This window comes from Protopterus annectens, chromosome 10.part0, assembly GCF_019279795.1.
Source record: "Protopterus annectens isolate FY-2018-M chromosome 10.part0, PAN1.0, whole genome shotgun sequence".
In the NCBI taxonomy this organism is placed as follows: domain Eukaryota; kingdom Metazoa; phylum Chordata; order Ceratodontiformes; family Protopteridae; genus Protopterus; species Protopterus annectens.
The window spans coordinates 863,097,456-863,125,265 of record NC_056744.1 but is presented as its reverse complement, the minus strand read 5'-3'; the positions used below and the strand labels follow the sequence as shown (position 1 = coordinate 863,125,265).

Sequence of the window (27,810 nt, the reverse complement as noted above, 5' to 3'; positions counted from 1 at the left end):
TTCTTGATCAAAAAGCACATGAATTGGCCATGGATCTAGTTGAGTGGGCTGTAGGCGGTCTTGGTAGATAAATGCCTTGTGAATAGATCCAAGAAATGCAATTAGTTATCCATTTAGCCAATGTAATTTTAGATACTACTAACCCAGTCAGTTTGTTGAGAAAGATACAAACAGCTGGTCTGATTTTCTGAATTTACTTTTGTGTAGATAAAACATAATTGTCTATGCACATCTAGGAGCTTTATCATGTATTCTCCTTTGTTTGAAAAATTAAAAAAAAAAAAACGATAAGTGAATGGCTTGGTTAATGTTAGCTTCAGAAGCCACTTTAGGTAAAAAGGAAAGGTTTGTCTGTAAAATCACCCTGTCTTTATGGAAAATAATGTACAAAGCTTTTGATGAAAGAGCCTGGAGTTCAGAAATTCTTGTTGCAGAAGGCTGTTTTCCAGGATAGGAATTTTAAATGACTTTTTGCTGAAGGTTCAAACGTTTTCTGAGTCAGACCTTGTAGAAAGTACAGTTGTGTACACTTACCATAAATGCAGATTTTGGAGTGTATTCACTGTTGCAGTCATCACCTGTGGGTTATCCCAACTGTGGTAGCCCTTGGCTGGCCCGAATACCAGAGTCAATGTTTTTGTGCGCTGGCTGCTGTCGCCTGTAGTCTGACGTCAGGTCGTCAGTACTATAAAGCAAGACAGCTGATGTCATTACATCAGTTTTTCTTGCCCTAACCCATCAGAAGCATAAGGGAAAAGAGAGAAGTGGACCTGGTGGCTAAGAGCCACCTTGGGAAGCATGTGTACCCTAGGGGAAGATGTGAAAAAAGGGAGATGGAGGGAGGGAAAAGTACAGTTGTGTACACTTACTATAAAGGTAGATGTTTGAGTGTGTTCACTGTTGCAATCATTACATTTGGGTTATCTGCTTGCAGTAGCCCTCAGTCGGCCTGATTAACAAAGTCTTGGGTCCTGCGCCGGTTGCTGTCCCTTCTTTCATGACGTCAGGTCATCAGGGGTATAAAACATGCAGCCAACGCCATTACATCAGTTTTTCTTGCCCCAGATGCCAGGTTTCATCAGTTTTTCTTGCCCCAGATGTCAGGTGCCCCCTAATGGGAAGCAATTCAATCTATAATACAAGAATATACCTCCAACAAAAAAGCAAATACACCAAAAAGCTTTTTGAGCATAGTAAGTGAGAGTAGAGGTATAGCCAAAAGAAGAGAGAGGGCTGGAGGGGGGGTAACCAGGACTGCAACAGTGAATACACTCGAACATCTGTACTATGTTCTTCATGTTTCACTGTTGCAGTCATTGTATTTGGGTAGATTCCCAAAGCTAAGGTTGGGAGGAGGAATTTAAATAGAATTAGGGCCAGCTATAAGGCCCTGCAAGACTGCAGTGGCAAAACCAGCTCTGGATTTAGAGAAAATTGGCAAATGATGATGCTAGGTGAAAGTATGTACAGAACTCTAGGTAGCAGCTTCTAGGATGTCCCTGGTACGGACGCCCCTGAGAAAGGCTGTAGAGGTAGATGCAGCCCTGGTTGAATGGGGTCTGATGCCCGGTGGGATAGGTTTTCCATTGTGCTTATAGCAGAAATGAATGCAGTGGCCTATCCATTTTGAAATGGTTTGCTTTGAAATAGCTTTCCCCTCTGTCCCTGCAGCAAATGCCACCAGCAGTTGTTCAGATTTCCTTTGAGGTTAGTCCTGTCCAAGTAGAATCTAAGTTGTCTGTGCACATCTAAGGAGTGCAGTATCCATTCCCCTTTGTTCAGTGGGTTAGGAAAGAAGGTAGGCAAATGAATGGACTGATTAAGAGCCACACTGTATTCCACCTTGGGCATGAAAGAGGGATTGGTTCTGAGGGACACCCTGTCCGCATGAAAGATGATGAAAGGCTCCACTGCTATAAGGGCCTGTAATTCAGATACCCTTCTTGCAAAAGTAATTGCTAAAAGGAATACTGTTTTCCAAGAAAGGAATTTTAAATCTGCAGTAGCAGCTGGCTGGAAAGGAGGAAGAGTGAGTTTCTCCAAGACAGAGTTAAGGTCCCATGCTGGAGATGGAGCTCTCCTGGGTGGCCTTAAATTTTTGGCCACTCTGAGGAACTGCTTGAGCAGTGGGTGAGAGAAGAGGGGAGGCTCTGTGCTATAATAAGCTGAAATGGCTGAGGCATGAATTTTGATGGAGGAAAAGAACAAGCCCTTATGAAGCATCTCAGTCAAATATTGTAGAATCAGAGGTAAATTGGGCACTGCTGTGCTCATCCCTAGAGACTGGTTCCAGGTACAAAAGCTTTTCCATTTTGCATCATAAAATTTTCTTGTATTAGGCCTCCTAGCCTCTAAAATGATATCCATCACTGATTTACTGAGGGGTGGTAAAGGTGAGATTAGGTAATTAGCCAGGCTGCTAGGTTCAGGGTTTGCAGCTTAGGGTGCAAAATCTGGTTTCCTGCTGAGACAACAGGGAAGGAGTCTGAGGCAGGTGTCATGGGGCCAAGCATGACACACTGCGCAGGAGGGGGTACCAGTGTTGGCGTGGCCAGTGTGGTACAATTACGATCGTCCTTGGCTTGTCCTGTTTGATCTTTAGTAGTACCTTGGAGAGCAGAGGCAGAGGAGGAAAGGCATAAACTGATAGGTTTTTCCAGATGAAGGATAGAGCATCCACTTTCCAAGCTAGTTTGTGGGGAATCATTGTGCAAAATTTGTACAACTGATGGTTCTGGGGGGAGGCAAACAGGTCTATATCCACCCTCCCCATTTGCCTGTCAACATGTTGAAAATCCTTGGTTCCAGTTTTCACTCATGTGGGTCCATGAGGTTTCTGCTTAGTCCATTTGCCAGTGCATTTAGTTTTCCTGGCAGAAACTGAGCTTGTAGATTCACTTGGTAGCTCAAGGCTGTGTTCCAGAATGCCATGGCTAGTCTGCACAGGGGGTAAGAGTGTGTACCCCCCTGCTTGTTTATATACCACATGACTGTGGTGTTGTCCGTCTTTACCATTAGTTGTCCTGGAAGAATGTGGTCCTTGACGGCTGTCAAAGCATTCTGTACAGCTAACATTTTCTTTTGATTTATGTGTAGGTGCATTTGACTTGAGTTCCATTTGCCCTGAATGCACTTCCCTGCCAGTTGAGCCCCCCATGCATAGTCTGATACATCTGTTGTCAAGGTTTGGGTGGCAGGGGGTAGGGGTAGTGTGAATGGTAGTCCCCTGTTTTGGTGGCAAGCCTCTGCCCACCAAAGGAACTCTAGACATAGACAAGTATAATAGAAATCATTGCTTCTAGTTCCTGTGAATGTTGACACCATAGGCTTTTAAGATACCATTGCAGTTTCCTCATATGCAGTCTTGCATATAGAATTAGAAGAATGCAGGAGGCCATGAACCCCAAAGCTTGCATTATTTGCCTTGCAGATAACTGGGTTTTTGTGGCCACTTGTTTGAAGTAGGTTGTCAAAAGACTCTGTTTCTCTGGCGTGAGGAAAGCCATCTGGGAAGTTGTATTCAAGCTTGCTCCCAGGAATATAATTTGTTGATGGGGTACCAGGTATAAATTCTTTTCATTTATGGTGTACCCCAGACAAGTCAGTACCCTCTGAACAAAGGCCAGATGATTCAAAAGTATGTCCTGGCTTTCTGCCTGAATTAGACAATCGTCCAGGTATGGATATATTTGAATATTTCTTTGCCTGCAAAATGCAATGACTGGAGCTAGGCACTTTGTGAATACCCTGGGTGCAGTAGATAAGCCAAAGGGCAGTGCAGAGAACTGATAGTGCATGCAAGCCTGCTTTGAAGCACAGGTATCTTCTGCAAGACTCCCTGATAGGGATGTGCAGGTATGCTTCTTTTAAGTCTAGTGTTGCCAACCATGCATCTTTGCCTAGCATAGGAAGTAGCTGGTGAAGAGTCAGCATCTTGAATTTTGGAATCACCAGAAAGGTGTTTAGAGTAGAAAAGTCCAGGATAGGATGCCATGTATTGCCTTTTCTGGGTACCAGAAAAAGTCTTAAATAGAAACCTTGTCCCTTTTCTTCTTCTGGTACCAACTGAATAGCCCCCATGCTTAAGAGAGAGAGTACTTGATTTTGGGGCTCTGCCCACTGATTTGGGGGTATATCTGGCCACCAGCTTGGTGTTGGTAAGGTGTGGAAGTGAAATCTGTATCCTTGGGACACTATATTTAAAACCCTTTTGTCCTGGGTAATGAGTTCCAAGTTTTTGGCTTGCAGACCAATCTTTCCACCTAAAGGAGCATTCAGTTTGGAAGTGCTTGGAAGCTTTAAAAGCAAGTTATTGAGACAGTTTTCCATAGGGGGGAGTCTTACTACTCCCTGGTTTAGGTGTAGAAACCCCCCACTGCTTAGTCTTGTGTGTTCCTGGCCCTGAAACCTGGGGTTTCTGCTGTGTCTGGCTTTGGCTTGAGAAGACAAAAAACAGAAACAAGTGCGAAAAGCGAAACTTCACCAGCCAAAAACACTTGTAGGGGAAATAAGGCACCAAAGTCTTATTTTCTACTTATTTAATATTCCACAGCACCACAGCAACACTGCAACACTGTTGCTGTGGTGCTGTGGAATATTACCCGGTTGCAGTGTTGCTGTGGTGCTGTGGAATATTAAATAAGTAGAAAAGAACCTGGTTGCAGTGTTGCTGTGGTGCTGTGGAATATTAAATAAGTAGAAAAGAAGGCTTTGGTGCCTTATTTCCCCTACAAGTGTTTTTGGCTTGAGAAGACCTGGAAGGGGCTGGAAAGGACCAATTCTTAGAGGGCCAGTGCCTACTAAATCTAGGAGGCTGAACTTGTAAGAAATCTTTAACAGTTTGCATAGATTTAGCTTGATCTTCCATCTTTTTAAGAACTTCCTCAGCCTTGTTGCCAAACAGGCGGTCCTGATTTAAGGGAGCATCCAACAATTTAGCTTTAACATGATCAGGCACAGATTGCTCCTTAAGCCAAGCATGCCTTCTGAGCACAGACCCAGTAACAGCAGCCCTGCAAGAGGCCTCTAATTAATCAAATCCACATTGCAAAGTATGTTTTCCAACCTGTTCAGCAGAATGCATTAAATCCTGTAATTCTTAATTTTCCGCACAGTCAGGAATCAACATAATTTTCTGTTTAAGCAATCCAAAAACATGTTTCTGATATTTTAACATATGAAACTGGCAGTTTAAAGCCCTAATGGCCAAGGTTTCAGAAGTGTAAACCTTCTTACCCCATCTATCCAGCGCCCTGGAGTCTCTATCAGAAGGGGTAGGATTTTGCCGATAGTGTAGTGTACTGGCTCACTAGATGCGCAGTAGTAAGCCCCGCCCAAAACCCTCCCGCCGTAGTTGTACATCAGTCGGACCGACTGAATATTCATCTCGTGTCAATGAATAGTGATGCCAATGTATTTGAGAATGCTCAGAAAGCATCCATTTTCTGAACATAAAACCGAAAACAAGCCACAATGTCTAAAACATGCATGTTACAAACATAAAACCAAAAACATTGCTGTATTTAAAATAACAATCCATTTCCGAACAAAAAACATCTTTGTGAACACAGACATGGACACACAGGGCTACATTACAAGTATATTTATTATGCGGACCTCCACCAAACACAAATATCCACGCATTAAGAAAACCAGATATACATACCAAATAACAAAACTGATGTAATACCATATTTAAGAAAACCAAATGGCTCAAAACCAGTAGCAGAAAAAATAACTAACGCTTTTACTGTCCAGGACGCTCATTCTCTTTATCTGGCTCACTGTCCACACTGTCCCTTTTTCTTTTTTATCCGAGCTTGGTTCGTCATTCTCTGATTCATCATCATTGTCTGCAGAAGTACCTTGAGGAGGTTATGATATTGATGAAAGTCTCTGAGCTATGTTTCTTTTACATTTAAGGGGATCTGGAATTTGTACATTGCTACATGTATGGTTATACATTTAGGATGATATTTATCAAGTAGTTTAAAAGTGTATACTTTTACATTTTAGGGGATATTTGTAAACTACACTTGTCTCAGAGCTACATTTCCGGAAAATGTAGCTTTATGAAAGTAACTACTGATGTACGTGTATGCTTTTACTTTTAAGGGGATCTGGAAATTGTACATTGGAAGAGAACTGTAACGGGAGTTTATACTTGTACACTTGACTTACATTTGGCCACCTTAATTGTATGCATGATGTCACTGCCAATATGAATGGCACGTCAATCATGCCTCATTTCACATGCATCTTTTAACGCCAATCAACATAGCCACGCCCACTCCTGCGCAGAACTGAAGGTGAGCCAGTACACTACACTATCACTGGATTTTTAGCATTAGAAGCCTTAATCAGGCCGACTGAGGGCTACTGCAAACAGATAACCCAAATGTAATGACTGCAGCAGTGAAACACAAAGAACATCCAAGACTGCAACAGTGAATACACTCGAACATCTACATTTATGGTAAGTGTACACAACTGTACTATGTTCTTTGTGTTTCACTGTTGCAGTTATCGCCTGTGGGAAGATTCCCAAAGCTGAGGTAAAGGATGGAAGGATATATAGAGTCCTAGGTATGGGTCAGGAGGCCCTGCAGAACTGCAGAGGCAAACCCTGCCCTAGACTTTGAAAAGAGAGATAGAAGGTAATGCTTTGTAAACGTATGGACAGAGGTCCAGTTGGCCACTTCCAATATGTCCCTGGTAGGTACTCCTATGAGGAAGGCAATGGACGTGGAGGTTGCCCTAGTGGAGTGGGTAAGGATTGACCTAGGGATGGGTTTCCCATGTAGTTTGTACTAAAAAAGGATACAGTGTGATACCCACTTGGAAATGGTTTGTTTGGAGATGGGTTCCCCCTCTGCCCCTGGGGCAAAGCTTACAAGAAGCTGGTCAGTTTTTCTGAATGGCTTAATGCAATCCAGATAGTATCTTAGTTTTCTGTGCACATCTAGTTTGTGTAGAATTCTTTCCCCCTTGTTTTGAGGGTTGGAAAAGATAGTGGAAAGGTGTATGGCCTGGTTAAGTGCCACATCAGATACCACCTTGGGCATAAAGGAGAGATTAGTCCTCAGGGAGACTCTGTCTGCATGGAGAGATTAGTCCTCAGGGAGACTCTGTCTGCATGGAAAATTATGAAGGCTCAACAGCCATGAGAGCTTGAAGTTCTGAGACCCTTCTGGCTGAGGTGATAGCTGGTAAGAAGGCAGTCTTCCAGGAGAGGTATTTCAATTCTGTAGTAGCGGCAGGCTCGATAGGACATGGTGGTGCAGTGGTTAGCATTGTCACCTCACATCAAGAGGTTCTCCGGTTCAGTTCTCAGCTGGAGCATCTTCTGTGTGGAGTCTGCATGTCCTCCCCATGGTCAAGTGATGTTTAAAGACATGCAGGTAGGTGCGTGTGTGAATGGGTGTGTCTGCTTTGAAGGTTGGGCTGGCACCTCGGCAGCATAAAAATCTACTGCCAGTCATTAGCAGACTGGAGTTCCGCTGTGGCAACCCCTAACCAGGAAAAGCCAAAACACATTAGTGTAGAAGCTGCAAGCTCGAAAGGGGGGGTAAGGTTAGTTTCTCTAACACATAATTCAGGTCCCAGGGTAGAGTAGGAGGTCTTCTGGGAGGCCTGATATTAGAAGCCCCTCTGAGGAATTGCTTAATCAAAGGATGAGAGAAGAGGGGTGGGTCTGAATCATAATGGGCAGAGATGGCCGAGGCATGGATTTTAGTAGAGAAGAAGGAGAGGCCACTATTGAGCAACTCTGGTAAGTAATCCAGGATGAGAGGGATGGAAGGTTAGGAGGTACTGCCCCCTTTTGATTGTTTCCAGGAGCAGAATCTTTTCCATTTTTCCTGCATAAGAATTTCTTGTGCTGGGCCTTCTGGCCTCTGTGATGATGTCCAGGATCTGTTTGCTTAACAGTGCCTTGTTGTTAGTTTTTAGTGTATGAGCCAAGCTGAAAGTCTGAGAGTCTGTAGGTCTGGGTGCAGTACCTTCCCCCTCCTCTGGGTCAAGAGGTCTGACCTTAGAGGAAGCAGCTTGGGGGGCTGTAAGGTCAGACTGAGTAATAACGGGTACCAATGCTGTCTGGGCCAATCTGGAGCGATGAGGATGGCCTTTGGTCTCTCCTCTCTTATTTTGATCAGAACATTGGGAAGAAGGGGCAGAGGAGGCTTTACGTACACAAAGAGGGAGCTCCAGGGGAAGGTTAAGGCATCCAGCTTCCATGCTAGGAGGTGATACTCCCTGATACAAAACTTGTGCAGCTGGTGACTGACGTGCGAGGCAAAGAGTCCACCTCTGGGGTCCCCCACTCCTGGGTGATTTGCAGCAAGATTTCTCTGTGGAGCTGCCATTTGTGGGGGTCCAGTAAGTATCGGCTTAGGTGGTCTGCCAGTGTGTTGTTGATCCCTGGTAGGTATTGGACAATTAGGTGTAGCCCCATGGAGGTGGCTGTAAGCCACAGACTCATTGCTAACCTGCACAGTGGGTAGGATTGAGTGCCCCCCCCCCACTTGTTGATGTACCACATTACTGTGGTGTTGTCTGTTTTTATAAGGAGGACCCCTGGCCTGAGATGGTGTTGGAAGGAAGTCAGAGCATTTTGTACTGCCATCATTTCTTTTTGGCTGATGTGCAAGTGAAGTTGCTGGGCATTCCAAAGGCCTTGGGTACACCTGCCTGCTAGATGGGTGCCCCAAGCTATGTCTGACACGTCGGTGGATTGTCTGGCTGGAAGGGCAGAAGATGAAGGGAAGACCCTCGTTGATGGCACAGGCCTCTGTCCACCAGAGAAATTCATCCTTTATGCAAGGGATCAGTGGTAGAGTGGTTTCTAGGGACTGAGAGTGCTGGCACCAAAGGTTCTTTACGTACCACTGAAGCTTTCTCATGTGAAGCCTGGTGAGGGGGATGAGAAGGATGCAAGATGCCATGTATACCAGGGCTTGCAGGAACTTCTGCACAATGAGGTGACTTGAGGAAGCCAGCTGGTTGAAGTAGAGAGGCAGGAAACTCTGCTTTTTTGGGGATAGGAAGGCCATTTAGGTAGCTGTGTCTAGCACAGCTCCCAGGAAAAGAATTTTCTTGGTGGGGTTTTGCTTTGATTTTTTCTCATTAATGGTGAACCCTAGGGAAGCTAGAAGTTTTTTGACAAAGAGAAGATCCTGGAGCAACTTTTCTTTGCTGTTCGCCTGAATGAGGCAATAGTCCAGGTAAGGGTAAATCTGTATATTTGTCTGTCTGCAGAATGCTACAGCCAGGGCCAAGCATTTGGTGAATACTCTGGGAGCAGTAGATAAGCCAAAGGGTAGTGCAAAGAACTGAAAGTGCTGATTGCCTGCTCTGAAGTGCAGGAATTTTCTGCATGATTCCCTGATGAGGATGTGGAGGTAGGCATCTTTTAGGTCTAGTGTCACCAGCCAAGTGTTTGGTGCAAGCATAGGCAGGAGCTGCTGCAAGGTTTGCATTTTGAATCTGGAGACCACCAAGGAGGTGTTCAATTTGGATAAATCCAGGATGGGGTGCCAAGTGCCCTCTTTTCTGGGAACAAGAAATAGTCTGGAGTAAAAACCTTTTCCTGTTTGAGCTGGAGGGACAGGTTCCACTGTCTCCTGGGAAATTAGGGATTTTACTTGTTTTAATGCCTCTGCCCACTGGTTTGAGGGGAGTTCTGGGTACTCTCTTGGAAATGGGAGTTCGCTGAAGGAGAATCTGTATCCTTCAGAAATTATTTTTAATACCCATTGGTCCTTGGTTATAGAGACCCAATTGTCCTTGAAGAGGGTGAGCCTGCCTCCTAGTTTTAGATGAGTGAAAGGAGGGCAGAAGGGGGAGGGACAGTGATTGTGAGTGCTTACCATAGAAGCTTGGCTTACAACTCCCAGCCTTAGAGGTGGAAGTGGTCCACTGTTTGCTTCTTTGCTGGCCCTGAGATAGGGCCTGGAAGTCCTGTCCCTGCGAGGCTTACTTTGGTCCTGTCTGGTGGGTGCAGGGAAGGCCAAGTGGTTAGAGGAGAAGTTCCTGCTGAATCTGGGTGGTTGAACTTGAAAGAAATCTTTTATTGTCTACATAGATTTTGCTTTGTCTTCCATCTTTTTAAGTACCTGTTCTGCTTTTTCCCCAAACAGGCGTTCCTTGTCTAGGGGTGCATCAATAAATTTAGACTCGACATGATCAGGAAGAGGTTGTTCCTTCAGCCATGCATGTCTTCTAATAAGAGATCCTGTCACTGCTGCCCTGCTAGAGACTTCTAGGGCATCACATCCACATTGTAATGAGTGCTTGGCTACTTGACAAGCAGAGTGTAGTAATTCTGCCAGCTCTTTAGAGTTGGCACCATCAGGAGAAGTAGCAATCTTCTGTTTTAATTGTTCCAAAGTGTGTTGTTGATATTTTAACATATGGAAAGTACAGTTGTGTACACTTACCATAAATGTAGATGTTCGAGTGCATTCACTGTTGCAGTCATCACATTTGGGTTATCCCTGCCAGGGTAGCCCTCGGCTGGCCCGAATACCAGAGACTTAGTATTTCCGCATCGGTTGCTGTCGCTTGAGAACTGACATCAGGTCATCAGTGGTATAAAGTAAGGCAGCTGATGTGATTACATCAGTTTTTCTTGCCCTAACCTGTCAGGAGCCCCAAAGTAAGAGGCCAGGTTCTGGTGGAAGAACCCCACCAGTGGAAAATAAATACCAATATGTCCCTTGTAAGGAAAGAAGAACAAGGAAGAAAGGTAACAAAAGGAGAAAGAGAAAAAATCGGGATGGAGAGAGGGAAACCAGCACTGCAACAGTGAATGCACTCAGACATCTACATGTATGGTAAGTGTACACAACTGTATTATTTTCTTCGTGTTTCACTGTTGCAGTCATCACATTGAGTAGATTCCCAAAGCTGAGGAAATGAGTGGAGGCAGGAAGCTGGCTAAGATGCCCAGCAAGACTGCAGAGGAAAACCCTGCCCTAGATTTGGAGAAGAGAGGCAGGTGGTAATGCTTGGTAAAAATGTGAACAGATGTCCAGATGGCAACCTCCAGGATGTCCCTGGTGGGGACTCCTCTGAGGAAAGCTGCAGAGGTGGAGGCTGCTTTGGTCGAGTGTCTCCTGACCCCCTTGGGGGGAGGCTTACCATGGTGTTTGTAGCAAAAATGAATGCAGTGTGCTATCCATTTGGAAATGGTTTGCTTGGCGATGGCTTTGCCTTCTGTGCCTGTAGCAAAGCTAACCAGCAACTGATCAGACTTTCTGAAGGATTTAGTCCTGTCCAGATAGTATCTGAGCTGTCTGTGCACATCTAGAGAGTGAAGAATCCTTTTCCCCCTTGTTCTGGGAATTAGGAAATAAGAAGGGCAAATGAATGGATTGGTTGACAGCCACATTGGACATAACCTTGGGCATGAAGGATGGGTTAGTTAAGAGGGATACCCGGTCTGTGTGGAAGATGATGAAGGGTTTCACAGCCATGAGTGCTAGCAGCTCAGATACTTTTCTGGCTGACATGATGGCTGGAAGGACGGCTGTCTTCCAGAAGAGAAATTTTAGCTCTGAAGAAGAAGCTGGTTTGACAGGAGGCAGGGTGAGCTTTTCCAAGACAAAGTTAAGGTCCCTGCCCTTCTGGGAGGCCTCAAGTTGCTAGCCCCTCTGAGTAACTGTTTGATCTAGGGTGTGAGAAAAGGGGCTGCTCAGTGGGAAAATGAGCAGAAATAGAGGCATGAATTTTTATAGAGGAGAAAGAGAGACCACTGTGTAGTAGGTCAGCTAAGTAATCCAGGATGAGAGGGATGGAGGGCTATGCCATATTGGCCCCCTTAGCCTAGATCCAGGTGCAGAACATTTTCCATTTATCTGCATAATACTTTCTGGTCTTAGGGCATCTGGCCTCACAGATAACATCCAGAACCTGTTTACTGGGGATGGCAGACTGGTTCGGGGTTAGGGAATAAGCCAAGCTGTCAGACTGAGTGTCTACAATTGGGGATGCATGAATTCCCCTTCCCCCTGGGTTAGAAGGTTTGGAATCTGAGGAAGATGCAATGGAGGCAGCAGGGACAGGCTGCGCAGCAAGGGGTACCAGTGCTGTCGGGGCCAGTCTGGAGGTATAAGAATAGTCCTTGGTTTTTCCTCCCTTATTTTGAGCAGTACCCTGGGGATGAGAGTTAGGGGAGGAAAGGCATAGACCAAGATATTGACCCAGGGGAAAGACAGGGCATCCACTTTCCAAGCCATGCAGTGATGCTCCCTGGTACAGAATTTGCTGAGTTGATGATTGGTGTGGGAGGCAAACAGGTCGACCTTCGGGGTTCCCCATTTCTGAGTTATTAGGAAGAAGGTACTTCTGTTGAGCTGCCACTTGTATGGGTTCAAAAGGTTTCTGCTTAATTGGTCTGCCAGGGAATTGAGAAAGCCTGGCAGGTATTGTACTAACAGGTGCAGTTACATGGAAGAGCCTGTGAGGCAAAGGGTCATGGCCAGCCTGCATAGAGGGTAGGAGTGAGTCCCTCCCTGCTTGTTGATGTACCGCATCACAGTGGTGTTGTCTGTTTTGATCAGGAGAACCCCTGGAGAGAGAAGGGGTTTGAAAGCTATCAAGGCATGCTGCACAGTCATCATCTCTTTTTGACTTATGTGCAGGAAGACTTGCTGTGGGCTCCATTGGCCCGGTATCCACCTGCTGTCCAGGTGTGCAACCCAAGTGTAGTCTGATGCATCTGTGGTGAGGGTTTGGGCAGCGGGGTGTGGGGAGAAGGGCATTGCCTTGTTGTGGGAGCATGCCGTTGCCCACCAAAGAAATTCCTTTCTGAGGCAAGGAATTATAGGTAGAAGAGTTTCCAGGTCTTTAGAGTGTTGACACCAAAGGCTCTTTAGGTACCACTGACGTTTCCTCATATGCAGTCTGGCATATGGAATGAGGAGTATACAAGATGCCATAAACCCCAGAGCTTGCAAGATTTTCCTTGCAGAAAGCTGGGGCCTGGTGGCCAGTTGAAAGAAGTAGGCTGACAGGAAAATTTGTTTCTCTTGTGTAAAGTATGCCATCTGGGATACTGTGTCCAGATTTGTTTCCAGGAAGATTATCCTTTGGGTGGGCACCTGTTTTGATTTCTTTTCATTGATTGTGTACCCTAGGGAGGTTAGTAGGCTCTTTACAAAGGCCAGGTGTTTGAACAGCTTTTCCTGGCTGTCTGCCTGAATAAGGCAATCATCTAAGTAGGGGTAAACTAGAATTTTTTCTTTGTCTGCAAAAGGCAATGGCCAGAGCCAGGCATTTTGTGAAAACTCTGGGAGCAGCAGATAAGCCAAAGGGAAGTGCAGAAAACTGAAAATGTTGAGATCCTGCCCTGAAGTGGAGACATTTTCTGCATGATTCCCTGATAGGAATGTGGAGGTAGGCCTCTTTTAGATCCAGGGTGGCTAGCCAAGCGTCCTTGGACAGCATGGGTATCAGCTGCTGGAGGGTGAGCATTTTGAATTTCGGGATCACCAGGAAGGTGTTTAGAATGGATAGACTGGGGATGGGGCGCCTGGTGTCCTCTTTTCTGGGAACCAGAAAAAGTCTGGAGTAGAAGCCTTGGCCTATCTGTTCTGCAGGAACATGCTCTACTGCCCTCAGAGAGCAGGGAATGGATTTGGAAATACACAAAAAAAAAAAAGCTCAAGCCTTCACAAACAGATGTTGCATTTATTGTTCTTTCTGCAAGCAAGCACTTTCATTCCAAAATCCATTAACTAGGAACTTCATCAGATCAAGTCTGATGAAGTTCCTAGTTAATGGACTTTGGAATGAAAGCACTTACTTGCAGAAAGAACAATAAATGCAGCACCTGTTTGTGAAGGCTTGAGCATTTTTTTGTGTATTTCCTGGTTTCCTTTTGTTTCGTGGACTTTCAGGGAATGGATTTGCTTTTAAGCCTCTGCCCACTGATTTGGTGGTAGATCTTGGAACCCTTTTGGGTGTGGAAGGAGAATTTGTATCCCTGAGACACAATGTTCAGAACCCATTGGTCCTTGGTAATGGTGGTCCAGGTGCTTGAGTGAAAGGAGAGTTTCCCTCCTAGGGCTAAGTGAACGTGGGCAGAGGGGGAAGTCGGGAGGAGGTGAGACATTAAGAGTTCTTACCATAAGGGGTTGGCTTAGAAAGTACGGTCGTGTACACTTACCATAAATGTAGATGTTCGAGTGTATTCACTGTTGCAGTCATCATATCTGCCTGCATGTAGCCCTCAGTTCGCCCAAATACCAATCTTGGGATTTCTGCATCAGATGCTGTCGCCTCTTCCATGACGTCAGGTCATCATGGGTATAAAACATGCAGCCGATGCAATTACATCAGTTTTTCTTGCCCCAGATGTCAGAAGCCCCAGAAATAGGAAGCAATTACATGGTGTGGAACACCTCCAGTAAAAAGTAAATACCATTGCCATAAGATATGGCCCAAAAGAGGATAGGTATAAAGAATAGAAAAGTCAGGGGGCTGGAGGGAGGGTAACAAGGACTGCAACAGTGAATACACTCGAACATCTACATTTATGGTATGTGTACACAACTGTAGTATGTTCTTTGTGTTTCACTGTTGCAGTCATCACACTTGGGTTGATTCCCAAAGCTGAAGAAGGGTGGAGGCAGTCAAGAAGTATTGGTGCTGGCCATCAGGCCTTGTAAGACTGGTGTGGCAAATCCAGCTCTGGATTTAGAAAAAATAGGTAAGTGGTAATGCCTGGTAAAGGTGTGTACAGAACTCCAGGTTGCAGCTTCCAGGATATCCCTGGTAGGGACTCCCCTGAGAAATGCTGTAGAGGTTGAGGTAGCACTAGTGGAATGAGTTCTGATCCCCTGTGGGGTAGGTTTTCCATGGTGTTTGCAACAGAAATGGATGCAGTGTGCTATCCATTTGGAAATGGTTTGCTATGAAATGGCTTTGCCCTCTGACTCTGTAGCAATTCTGACTAGCAGCTGGTCAGATTTTCTGAAAGGTTTAGTTCTGTTAAGGTAGAACCTGAGCTATCTGTGCACGTCCAAGGAGTCCAGAATCCTTTCCCTTTTATTCTGAGGATTAGGAAAAAAGATTGGTAAATGGATGGATTGGTTTAAAGCCACACTGGATACCACCTTGGGCATAAATGATGGGTTAGTCCTGAGGGAAGCCCTGTCCGCATGGAAAATAATGAAGGGTTCCACAGCCATTAGTGCCTGTAACTCCGACACTCTTCTTGCTGAAGTGATGGCTAGAAGTAAGGCTGTTTTCCAATAGAGTAATTTTAACTCTGCTGCAGCAGCAGGCTCAAAAGGGGGAAGCGTGAGCTTCTCTAGTACAAAATTAAGGTCCCATGCAGGGTTGGGAGCTCTCCTCGGAGGCCTTAAATTATTAGCTCCTCTCAGGAAATGTTTGATGAGAGCGTGTGAAAATAGAGGTGGCTCAGTATTGTAATGAGCTGAGATGGCAGAGGCATGAATTTTAATAGATAAGAAGGATAGGCCTTTGTGGAATAGCTCTGCTAGGTAATCCAGGATTTGAGGTGAGGTGGGCACAGCTGTGTCCTTTCCTTGAGACTGGCTCCAAGAACAATATCTTTTCCACTTTTCTGAATAGGATTTCCTAGTACTAGGCCTTCTGGCTTCAAGGATGACATCCATAACCTGTTTGCTGAGGGTTGCTTTTAGTGTATTCAGGGAATAAGCCAGGCTGCAAGGTTCAGGGTTCACAGCTGTGGATTCAAAATCTGTCCTTCCTGCTGGGACAGCAGGGAGGGGGGTCTAATGTAGGTGCCAGGGTGGCACTGCTGTCAGACTGAGTAGGAGTGGATACCAGTGCTGGTGTGGCCAGTCTGGGGCAATAAGGATTGTCCTTGACCTGTCCTGTTTGACCTTGAGTAGTACTTTTGAGAGGAGGGGCAGAGGGGGAAAGGCATAAATTGACATGTTTTCCCATGTAAAGGATAAGGCACCCACTTTCCACGCTTGGCTGTGGGGATTTCTGGTGCAAAATTTGCTCAACTGACGGTTGGGGGGGTGGCAAAGAAGTCCACCTGTGGATTCGAAGTTTGAATGAGTTGGGGTCCAGCTTCCACTCATGTGGGTCCAGCAGATTTCTGCTTAAGTCGTCTGCCAGTGAATTTTGCTTGCATGGCAGGAATTGAGTTTGCAGGTGAACTTGGTTGCGCAAGGCTGTGTTCCACAGGGCCATGGCTAACTGGCTGAATGGGTAGAAATGAGCTCCCCCCTGCTTGTTTATGTACCACATAACTGTGGTGTTGTATGTCTTTATCCGGAGTTGTCCTGGAAGGGTAAGTTATTTGAAGGCTGTCAGAGCATTCTGTACAGCTAACATTTCTTTTTGACTGATATGCAAGGGAATTTGTCCTGGGATCCATTTGCCTTGAATGCATTTGCCTGCCATGTGAGCCCCACACGCATAGTCTGAAGCATCTGTTGTCAAGGTTTGGGTGGTGAGGGGTTGAGTGAAAGGAAGTCCCTTGTTGTGGTTGCATGCCTCTGTCCACCAAAGGAACTCTGACCTTAGACAAGGAATGATATGAATCAGTGTTTCCAGGTCCTGAGAATGTTGACACCAGAGACTTTTTAAGTACCACTGAAGTTTCCTCATATGCAGTCTTGCATATGGAATTAGCAGAATACATGAGGCCATGAACCCTAGGGCTTGCAGTATTTTTCTTGCAGATAGCTGGGTTCTGGTGGCCATTTTTTTTTAAGTAGTTTGTCAGATAGATCTGTTTTTCTGAAGTGAGGAATGCCATCTGGGAAGAAGTGTCCAAGCTTGCTCCCAGGAATACAATCTTTTGACTGGGTACCAGTTGTGATTTCTTTTTGTTGATGCTGTACCCCAATGAAGTTAGAAGTCTTTTTACAAATGTCAGGTGCTGAAGCAGTAACTCCTGACTGTCCACCTGAATCAGGCAGTCATTCAAGTAAGGGTAAATTTGAATATTTCTATGCCTGCAGTATGCAGTGGCTCGAGCCAGGCATTTTGTGAATACCCTGGGTACAGTAGATAAGCCAAAGGGAACTGCAGAAAACTGATAATACATAGACCCTGCCCTGAAATGTAGACATTTCCTGCATGACTCCCTTATGGGAATGTGCAGATAGGTTTCTTTCAAGTCTAGGGTGACTAAACAGGCATCCTTGGCTAACATAGGGAAAAGCTGTTGCAGGGTAAGCATCTTGAATTTTGGTACCACCAGGAAGGTGTTGAGAATCAAAAGATCCAGGATTGGGCACCAAGAGCCATCTTTCCTGGGTACCAGGAATAGTCTGGAGTAGAATCCTTGATCCCTCTGTTCTACTGGAACAAGCCTGAATAGCTCTGATATTACGCAGGGAAAGTACTTGGTTTTCAGCCTCTGCCCTCTGGTTTGGAGGATGGCAGTGAATGGAAATAAAATTTGTACCCCTGGGTTACAATGTTGAGGACCCATTGGTCCTGAGTGACGGACATCAAGTTTTTTTGCATGAAGAGCAAGTTTTCCTCCTAGGGGCACAAGCAATTGGGCAGGGCTGGGAATCAGAGTTGAGAAAGTACAGTTGTGTACACTTACCATAGATGTAGATGTTCGAGTGTATTCACTGTTGCAGTCATTACATCTGGGTAATCTGCTGGCAGGTTGGCCTCTGTTGGCCTGATTAACAAAGTCTTGGGTCCTGCGCCGGTTGCTGTCCCTTCTTCCATGACGTCAGGTAGTCAGGGGTATAAAACATGCAGCCGACACCATTACATCAGTTTTTCTTGCCCCAGATGTCAGGTGCCCCCCAAATGGGGAGCAAATAAAATTAAAAACACAAAATATACCTCCAACCAAAAGCAAATACACCAAAAGGGCTTTTAAGCACAGTAAAAGAAAGCAGAGGTATAGCCAGAGAAAAATAGGGAGCTGGAGGGAGAGTAACCAGGACTGCAACAGTGAATACACTCAAACATCTACATTTATGGTAAGTGTACACAACTGTACTATGTTCTTCATGTTTCACTGTTGCAGTCATTACATTTGGGTAGATTCCCAAAGCTATGGTTGGGAAGAGGAAATTATACAGCATTAGGACCAGCTATAAGACCCTGCAGGACAGCAGTGGCAAAGCCAGCTCTGGATTTAGAGAAATGTGGTAAATAGTAATGTTTGGTGAAAGTATGAACTGAGCTCCAGGTAGCAGCTTCTAGAATGTCCCTGGTAGGAACACCTCTGAGAAAGGCTGCTGAAGTAGATGCAGCCCTGGTGGAATGGGATTTGATCCCCTAGGGGATAGTTTTTCCATGGTGCTTATAGCAGAAACGAATACAATGCTTATCCATTTGGAAATGGTTTGCTTTGAAATAAACTTTCCCTCTGCCCCTGCAGCAAATGCTACCAGCAGTTATTCAGATTTTCTTTGAGATTTAGTCCTGTTTAAGTAGAATCTAAGTTGTCTGTGTACATCCAATTAATGCAGACTCTGCCACCCCTTGTTCCGTGGATTGGGAAAGAAAGTTGGCAAATGAATGGTCTGATTAAGAGCCACACTGGATACCACCTTAGGCATGAAGGATGGGTTGGTCCTGACAGATACCCTGTCCGCATGAAAAATGATAAAAGGCTCCATTGCCATAAGAGCCTGTAATTCGGAAATCCTTCTAGCTAAAGTGACTGCTAAAAGAAAAGCTGTTTTCCAGGAGAGAAATTTTAAGTCTGCAGTAACAGCTGGCTCGAAAGGAGGGAGAGTGAGTTTCTCCAATGCAAAATTAAGGTCCCAGGCAGGGGTTGGAGCTCTAATGGGTGGTCTTAAGTTTTTGGCCCCTCTAAGATACTGCTTTAGCAGAGGATGAGAGAAGAGGGGAGGTTCTGTGTTGTAATGAGCTGAAATGGCTGAGGCATGGATTTTTATGGAAGAAAAGGACAAGCCCTTGTGAAGCATCCCAGTTAAGTATTGCAAAATCGGAGGAATGTTGGGCACTGCTGTGTTTATCCCTTGAGATTGATTCCAGGCACAATCTTTTTCCATTTGTCAGCATAAGATTTTCTAGTACTAGGTCTTCTTGCCTCCAAAATGACATCCATCACAGGGATACTAAGGGTGAATTTAGGTGATTAGCCACGCTGCAAGATTCAAAGTTTGGAGCTGAGTGTGCAGAGTTTGGTTGTTCTGCTGAGACAGTAAGTAAGGTGTCTGAGGCAGGTGCCATGGTGGAAGGTGTGACACACTGTGCAGGAGAGAGTACTAGTGTTGGTGAGAACAGTCTGGAGCAATCCAAATCATTTTTGGTTTGTCCTGTTTGACTTTTAGTAGAACTTTGGAGAGCAGAGGCAGAGGGGGCTAAGGCATAGACTGACAGGTTTTTCCAGCTGAAGGACAGAGCATCCACTTTCCATGCTTTTTTGTGATGAGTTCTTGTGTAAAATTTGTCCAACAGATAGTTCTGGGGTGAGGCAAAATGATCTATGTCTGGGCTTCCCCCTTTGCGTGTCAACATGTTGAAAATCCGTGGTCCCAATTTCCATTCGTATGGGTCCATGAGACTTCTGCTTAGTTCATCTGCCAGAGTATTCAGCTTTCCTGGCAGGAATTGAGCTTGAAGTTGTACTTGACAGCTCAAGGCCATGTTCCACAATGCCATGGATAGTCTGCAGACGGGGTAGGAGTGTGTACCCCCCTGCTTGTTTATGTACCACATAACCGTGGTGTTGTCCGTCTTTATCAGTAATTGTCCTGGATGAAGGTAGTCCTTGAAGGCTGTCAGTGCATTTTGTACAGCTAGCATTTCTTTTTGATTTATGTGAAGGTGCATTTGATTTGGGCTCCATTTTCCCTGAATGCACTTACCTGCCAGATGAGCACCCCATGCATAGTCTGAGGCATCTGGTAGGGTTTGGGTGGCAGGGGGTGATGTGAATGGCAGTCCCTTGTTCTGGTGGCAGGCCTCTGCCCACCATAGGAACTCTAGGTGCAGGCAAGGTATGATAGGAATCATTGTTTCCAGGCTGTGACAATGCTGACTCCATAGACTTTTTAAATACCATTGAAGTTTCCTCATATGCAGTCTTGCATACGGAATTAGAAGAATGCAGGAGGCCATGAACCCAAAGGCTTGCAGTATTTGCTTTGCAGAAAGCAGAATTTTTGTGGCCACGTGTCTGAAGTAAGTCACCAAATGAATTTGCTTCTCTGGTGTAAGGAAAGCCATCTGGGCAGTTGTATTCAAGCTTGCACCCAGGAATGTAATTTTTTGAGAGGGTACCAGTAGTGATTTCTTTTCGTTTATAGTGTACCCAAGACAAGTTAGAACCCTTTTTACAAATACCAGATGTTTTAGAAGAATGTCCTTGTTTTCTGCCTGAATTAGACAATCGTCCAGGTATGGATATATCTGAATATTTCTTTGCCTGCAAAATGCAATTACTGGAGCCAGGCACTTTGTAAAGACCCTGGGCTCAGTAGATAAGCCAAAGGGCAGTGTAGAGAACTGGTAATGCAAGTAACCTGCTTTGAAGCGGAGGTATCTTCTGCAAGATTCATTGATTGGGATATGCAGGTAAGCCTAGCATAGGAAGTAAAGTACAGTTGTGTACACTTACCATAAATATAGATGTTCAATATTCTTTGGACATACACAGACAGCTACACTTCTACTTGAACAGAACCAAAGCTTTCAGAAAGACAGAGCAACTACTGGTGGCATATGCTGCAGGGTCACAAGGAATGGCTATCTCAAAGCAGACTATTTCAAAGTGGATTGGCCACTGCATTCATTTCTGTATTCACAACATGGCAAGCCAGTGCCCAAGGGCATTAGGCCACATTCAACCAGAGAAGCAGCCACTTCAGCAGCCTTCCTCAGGAGAGTACCAACCAAAGACATTTTAGAAGCTGCTACCTGGAGTTTAGTGCACACCTTTACAAAGCACTATCATTTACCACTCTACTCTAAATCCAGTGCAGGCTTTATCACTGCAGTTCTGCAGGGCCTCATAGCCGCTCCTAATGCTATTTAGCTCCAGCCTCCCAACCATAGCTTTGGGATTCAACCCAAGTGTAACGACTGCAACAGTGAAACATGAAGAACATAGTACAGTTGTGTACACTTACCATAAATGTAGATGTTCGAGTGTATTCACTGTTGCAGTCCAGGTTACCCACCCACCATCCCCCATATCTTTGCTGGAACTTATCTGCACTTCTCTAATCTATACAACCTGTGTGGTGTATTTGCTTGTAAATGAAGGTATAATATATTTTGGTGCATGCATGTTTTATTGGCATATTTTTAGCCTACCCTTTTGGGGGCACCTAACATCTGGGGCAAGAAAAACTGAAGAAAATGACGTCGGCTGCATCTTGTATACCCCTGGCGCACTGACGTCAGGGAAGAGGTGACAGCAACCGACGCTGGACCTAGACTTTGGAACTCAGGCCGACTGAGGGTAGCCTGCCAGCAGGATAACCCAAATGTAATGACTGCAACAGTGAAACACGAAGAACATCTGGTGAAGAGTCAACATCTTGAATTTTGGAATGTCCAGAAAGGTGTTTAGAGTAGATAAGTCCAGAATTGGACACCATGATTTGTCTTTTCTGGGTACCAGGAAAAGTCTTGAATAGAAACCTTGTCCTTTCTCCTCTTCTGTTACTAGTTGAATAGTCCCCATGTTCATGGCAGAAATAACTTGTTTCTGGGTCTCTGCCCACTGATTTGGGGGTAGGTCTGGCCATCCGTTTGGAGTTGGCAACATGTGGGAATGAAGTCTGTATCCCTGGGATACTATATTTAAAACCCATTTGTCCTGGGTTATAAGTTGCCAGTTTTTTGCATGAAGAGCCAGTTTTCCCCCAAAGGGGTGGCTAAAATGTAAGTGCTTGGTAAGTGCAGAGGGAAGAAATTGAGACTGCTTACCATAGGGAGGTGTCTTGTTGTTTCCAGATTTGGAAGAGGAGGCACCCCATTGCTTTGTTCTGAAAGTCTCTTGGGACTGAAACCTGGTGCCTTTGGAATGTCTGGGTTTGACTTGAGTGGCTCTCGAAGGAACTGGAAAGGACCAGTTCTTAGTAGGCCAGTGCCTACTAAATCTTGGAGGTTGCACTTTTAAGAAATCTTTCACAGTTTGCATAGATTTAGCTTTGTCTTCCATCTTTTTTAGAAGTTCTTCAGCCTTATTACCAAAGAGACAGTCCTGTTGTAAAGGAGCATCCAACAATTTTGCTTCAACAAGATCAGGCAGAGTTTGCTCTTAGAGCCAAGCATGCCTTCTTAGCACAGACCCAGTTACAGCAGCTCTGCAAGAGGCCTCCAACGAGTCAAAACCACATTGCAAAGTATGTTTTCCAACTTGTTCAGCTGAATACAATAGATCCTGTAAATCTTTATTTTCCATACAGTCAGAAATCAACATAATTTTCTGTTTAAGCAGTCCCATAATATGTTGCTGATATTTTAGCATATGAAATTGACAGTTTAAAGCCCTGATTGCCAAAGTTGCGGAAGTGTAGAACTTCTTACCCCCATCTATCCAGCGCCGTGGAATCTCTATCAGAAGGGGTAGGATTTTTAGCAGTAGAAGCCTTAATGCCCTTGGGGCCCTGAGAAATGGTTTCAGGATCCGCAACAGGATTTTTGAAAAGGAATTTGTGGGAGTCGGGAACCCCGTAGTATCTGTCTGGCTTACAAGGAGCCGGAGGCAGAAAATCAGGAGCCATACTAGATTCTGAAAAAACATCATCAACAATGTCTAGAACAGGAGGTATAGCCAAAGGCCTATGCTGAGGAAGAAGAAGAAAATCCCTAAGCCTCTTTTTGGATTCATAAAAATCCTGACTTTCCCAGTGGAAATGTTCCCTTAAGGTATGTAAAGTTTCCCCAAAAGAAAAATTCTCAGGGGGAGAAGCAGAAGGAATGGAATCCTCTGCATTAGCGTCCTCATAAGTAGGTATAAGACAATTCCTGTTCATTAGAAGAGACAGAAGAAATAGAATCCTGTTCAGAAGATTCATAATCAACATCTTGCTTAGGCCTCTTAGAAGGGGGTGGGGAGTTGGCTACCCCTGATCATAGTAACTAAATCTTCAGCCATTTTGATCATTTGTTTTTTAGGCATAGGGGCCTACACATGTGACCAAGGCATCAGTTTGTTAGACATAGGTCGAGATTTTGGCCTTAGTTTTGAAGATGGCGTTGGTTTAATATACAAATCTGTAGGTCTGAAAACACCCTCAGAAGCCAGTGCCTGCACAGCGGCTCCAGACCCATCCAAGGTAGAGACATCCACGGGTTCCATAATTGAAGCATCTTGTGGCATACTGGACTCCGAATGGGTCTCAGTAGAGGCCTATGAATCAGAAGTAGTGGGTATCAGGGGCTGCGAAAGCACCTCACTGTGTACCAGCGAACTGGCGACTGGCTTAGGAGAAGCGTCGTCGGCAGTTTTGGACCTCAACAGCCTGTGTCTGTCTTTTTCTTTGTATTTTTTATGTATTCTGGTAGTCGGATTGCTAACCAATGACATTTATGGATAATTAAAGCGTGAGCCAAAATATTTCGAAGCAGAAATGTACCAACGTTTGGCAGTGCGTTGATTAAATAAAGCACAGAACTGACAGCAAGGTACGTCGTGGTCAGGGCCTAGGCAAGGAATATAGTACAAATGGAAATCATTATGAGGTATTTGCTTCCCATAAGTTATGGAATTATTAACTTTTACTGACACTGGTAAGGAGCAAGAAAAATTTTCCCCAACGGGGTACTTAGCTTTTTAGTTGAACACTTCAGATCTGAAAATTGAAAACGAAAATTTCAGGAGTCAGCCAACCGGCACTTGCGATCTGCTTCTGCTTTGGGCACCGCGTGCCAAGAAAGACTGATGTAATGGCGTCGGCTGCCCTGTTTTATACCCCTGACGACTTGACATCATGGAAGAAGGGACAGCAACTGACGCAGGACCCAAGACTTTGCTAATCAGGCCGACTGAGGGCAACCTGCCAGCAGATTACCCAAATGTAATGACTGCAACAGTCAAACATGAAGAACATGTCATTGTGAGCTTTTTCCATAAGGAGGTGGCTTACCACTCCCTGCACTAGGGGTGGGGGCACTCCATTGCTTAGATCTCTGCATACCCTGAGACTGTAGTCTGGGTGGTTTGTTTCCCCTGGGTCTTGTTTGGGAAGGCCTAGGACCAGTGTTTTGAAGGGTAATGCCTATTGAATCTAGGTAGTTGCACTTGTAGGAATTTTTTTAAAAGTTTGCATAGATTTAGCCTTTTCTTCCATCTTTTTAAGAATTTCTTCTGCTTTGGTGCCAAACAAATGGTCCTTATTTAAAGGAGCATCTAATAATTTAGATTTGACATGATCTGGCAAGGCCTGCTTCTTCAGCCAAGCATGTATTCTCAGTACAGAGCCAGTGACTGCTGCCCTGCAAGATGCTTCCACGGCATCAAAGCCACACTGCAAAGTATGCTTACTAACATGGCTTGCAGAGTGCATAAGCTCCTGCAATTCTTTATTTTCTGCACAATCTGGAAAAATTATCACTTTTTGTTTAATAAGTTCCATAATATGTTGCTGGTATTTCATCATGTGAAACTGGCAATACAATGCCCTGATAGCAAGAATTGCAGAGGTATATACCCTTCTTACCCCATCTATCCAAAGCTCTGGAATCCCTGTCTGAAGGGATAGGATTTTTGGCTGTAGTAGCCTTACTAACTTTAGGTCCCTGGGAAATAATCTCTGGATAAGCAGTAGGATTCTTGAAAAGAAACTTGTGAGAAGCAGGTACTCTGTAGTACCTGTCTGGTTTTCCTAGGGGTCAGAGGTAAAGTGTAGTAGGAGTAAGACTGGATTCCATGAAAACATCATCCACAACATCCAGGACAGGGGGTATAGCTAAATGCCTGTGCTGAGGCAACTCTAAAAATTCTCTGAGTCTCTTTTTGGACTGAGGATAGTCTTGGCATTACCAATGGAAATACTCTCAAAGTAAGCAAGGTTTCACCAAAAGAAAAATCCTCTGGAGGGGAGGCAGAGGAAACGGATTCCTCTCCATCTGAATCCTCATAGGAAGATAAGGGCATGTCTTCATAATCAGAAAGGTCAGAGTCATCGGACTCCTGGTCTGTAGAACCTGAAGGGGACTGGAGTCTTTGTCTCTTAGCTGGGGAAGGCTGGCTTCCCCTAATCAGTGTAATAAGGTCTTCAGCCATTCTGAGCATTTGTTTTTGTGGAATGGGTGCCTGAGCATGCACTTTGGTTATTGGTTTTCTAGGCATAGTGTGCACTCTGGGCCTAAGAAACTCAGTAGTTTTGGTTAAAAAAGAAATTGGTTTGATTCGAATATTGGTAGGACGAAAAACTCCCTCAGAAGCCAGTGCCTGCACAGCAGTCCGGACCCATTTAAGGCAGAGACATCCACTGGTTTCATAGTTGAAGAAGCATCTCACGGCTTACCGGACTCCGAATGGGTCTCAGCAGAGGCCTGCGAATCCATAGAAGTGGGCATCAGGGGCTGCAAAGGTGCCTCACTGAGTACCGGTGGACTGGCGACTAGTTTAATGGAAGCGTCGTCGGCAGTTTTGGACCTATGCGGTCTGTCTCTATCTTTATGTTTTTTCGGCAGATCGGTAGCTTACCAAAGCCATTTCAGAATACGGAGATCGAGAGTGATAGAATTTAGTGAAAAAGACAGCCCGACAATGAATGGTTCGGGTGTTAAACAAGGCACAAAACCGACAGCAAGGGACGTCGCGGTCTGGGCATAAACAGGTGACACAGTAAGAATGAAAATCTCTGTGAGGTACTTGCTTTCCACAGGCAAGACAATTAACTTTTTCTGACATCGGTTAGAGCAAGAAAAAAGGATCTCCAATGGGGTACTTAGCTTTAGAAGACTTCAGGATTATTCAACTCGAAAATGAAAAACTCAGGTAGCGGCCGACCAGCACTTGCAAACTGCTTCTGCTTTGAGCTCCTCCTCAGCATCAAAGACTGATGTAATGGTGTCGGCTGCCTGATTTTATACCCCTGACGATCTGACATCATGGAAGCAGTGACAGCATCTGATGCAGAAATACTAAGTCTCTGGTATTCGTGCCGGAGGGCTACCTGCAGGCAGATAACCCAAGTGTGATGACTGCTACAGTGAAAAACGAAGAACATCTGCCTCCTCTGCCTCTGAAGGGGTTGTCTGCACAAGGATCTTGGAAAGGTCCCTGAGATTTGCGAAACCACATTTTCTTACCACCTCTCTGATTGGTAGACAGTTTATTGAGGGGTAGAAAACTTGAATGCCATAGCAGACAGGGTCTTTTATTCTTGTTTGCTGCAGTAAGCATTTCTTTCACAGATGAACCAAACAAAGCTGTTACATCAAAAGGAGTACTGATGAAAAGATGCCATGAAAGGCTCCACAAAATCATATAGCTGCATCCAGGCATGTCTCCTTATGGCAATGCTGGAACTGGCTGCCATAGAGGTGTCTTCAGCTGTGTGAAAGATGTACCTCATGGATGCACTGAAAACTGATAAAAGATTGGCCAGCTGAGAAGATGATCTTTTAAAATCCTCTGGAGAGATGGATGGAGAATTTGACAGTTCCTTGGTCAAATCTCTCTGTAGCCTTGTAGTGTGTGCCAGATTAGGCAAAAACCCACTTTCTGACTCTGTCCAGATTCCTAGACTCTCTGGTGGGTGGAAAGACCAGCTCTGACTTGCTAGCTATTTTTTAGTGGCTGTTGCCACCACCACTGCATCTATGGGGACTCCTTTGGTCCAGTGAGGTTGATCTTTAGGGGGGCTAGGAATTTATCAGGTCGATGCAGTATTGGCTCAATGAAATCCATCTCCTTTCATGCCCAGCAAGAGACTAGGTCTATATGTCTGCCGGGGAGGGGGGGGGGGGGCACCCAAGACATATATGGGCCAGAACCAAAAGCCTCCAGAAATACTGACTCCTCTGGAGAAGGATTATCAAAAGACAATCCACCTTTTTTCATTAAGGATCTCTAATATGTCTCCAAAGGAGACGTCAACAGGAGGTGATCTGGGAGACCTTTATCCTTCCTTGAAATCAGTATCTTTAGTGAGATATTCCAATGGGGAATCTATCTGCCTCCTCCTGCATGTTCTCTTCAGATGTTCCTCCTCAGGGGGATGTTTGGGAGAGATGTCATATGAGAGAGGGAGTTTCTCCATGGGAACCAACGGGAAGTTAGGTGGAACTGGCTGCTCCTGTGGAATAGGTCTGATGGACTCAGAGCTTGGAACCGAGAAAGGAATAAGAAGAGGATCCAAAGGAAGAGAGACTGGATCCCTAGAATGACAAAAAGCCTTTTTCACAATCTCAAGGCAGACAAACCCAGAGAAGCTGTGGCAACCTGCACCACAGTTGAGACTTTTAGTACGGATAAATCATGACTCCAACGAGATCCATATCTGGAGGAGGGAACCTTACCCAAGCTGTCCAGCACCAAGGCTCCAAGGGTCAGGGATGGATCTGATAACATCTGAGTAGATCCATGCTGCATGGATCTGACACCAATGCTTCAGCTCCGAGACCCATTCCAATAGAAGGAATAAGTGCAAAACTGGGCAGGGATGCTGTAGGAGTCAAGGACATAATTATGTTTGGATCCAACTCCAAAACTCTCAGAGCTGTCAGATCCTGGGGGATTGAAACCAAATGGTGGATCAGAGAAGGAGACAGCACTGTGTGAGTAGTGGCTGGAAGACTCACGGATCCAAGACAGGACGAATCTGAAATGATCCCAATCTGGATCTGAGCTCTGAGGAATTTTCACATCATTCTATCTATGTCCACTTCAGAAAA

At 45.1% G+C, this 27,810-nt stretch overlaps 1 protein-coding gene across 1 annotated transcript in view; it reads right to left on the bottom strand.

Moving 5' to 3' along the window:
- The window catches only part of TGFBR3 (transforming growth factor beta receptor 3), a 2,354,992-nt gene that overhangs the window by 108,680 nt on the left and 2,218,502 nt on the right, over positions 1–27,810 (bottom strand). The window lies entirely within an intron of this gene.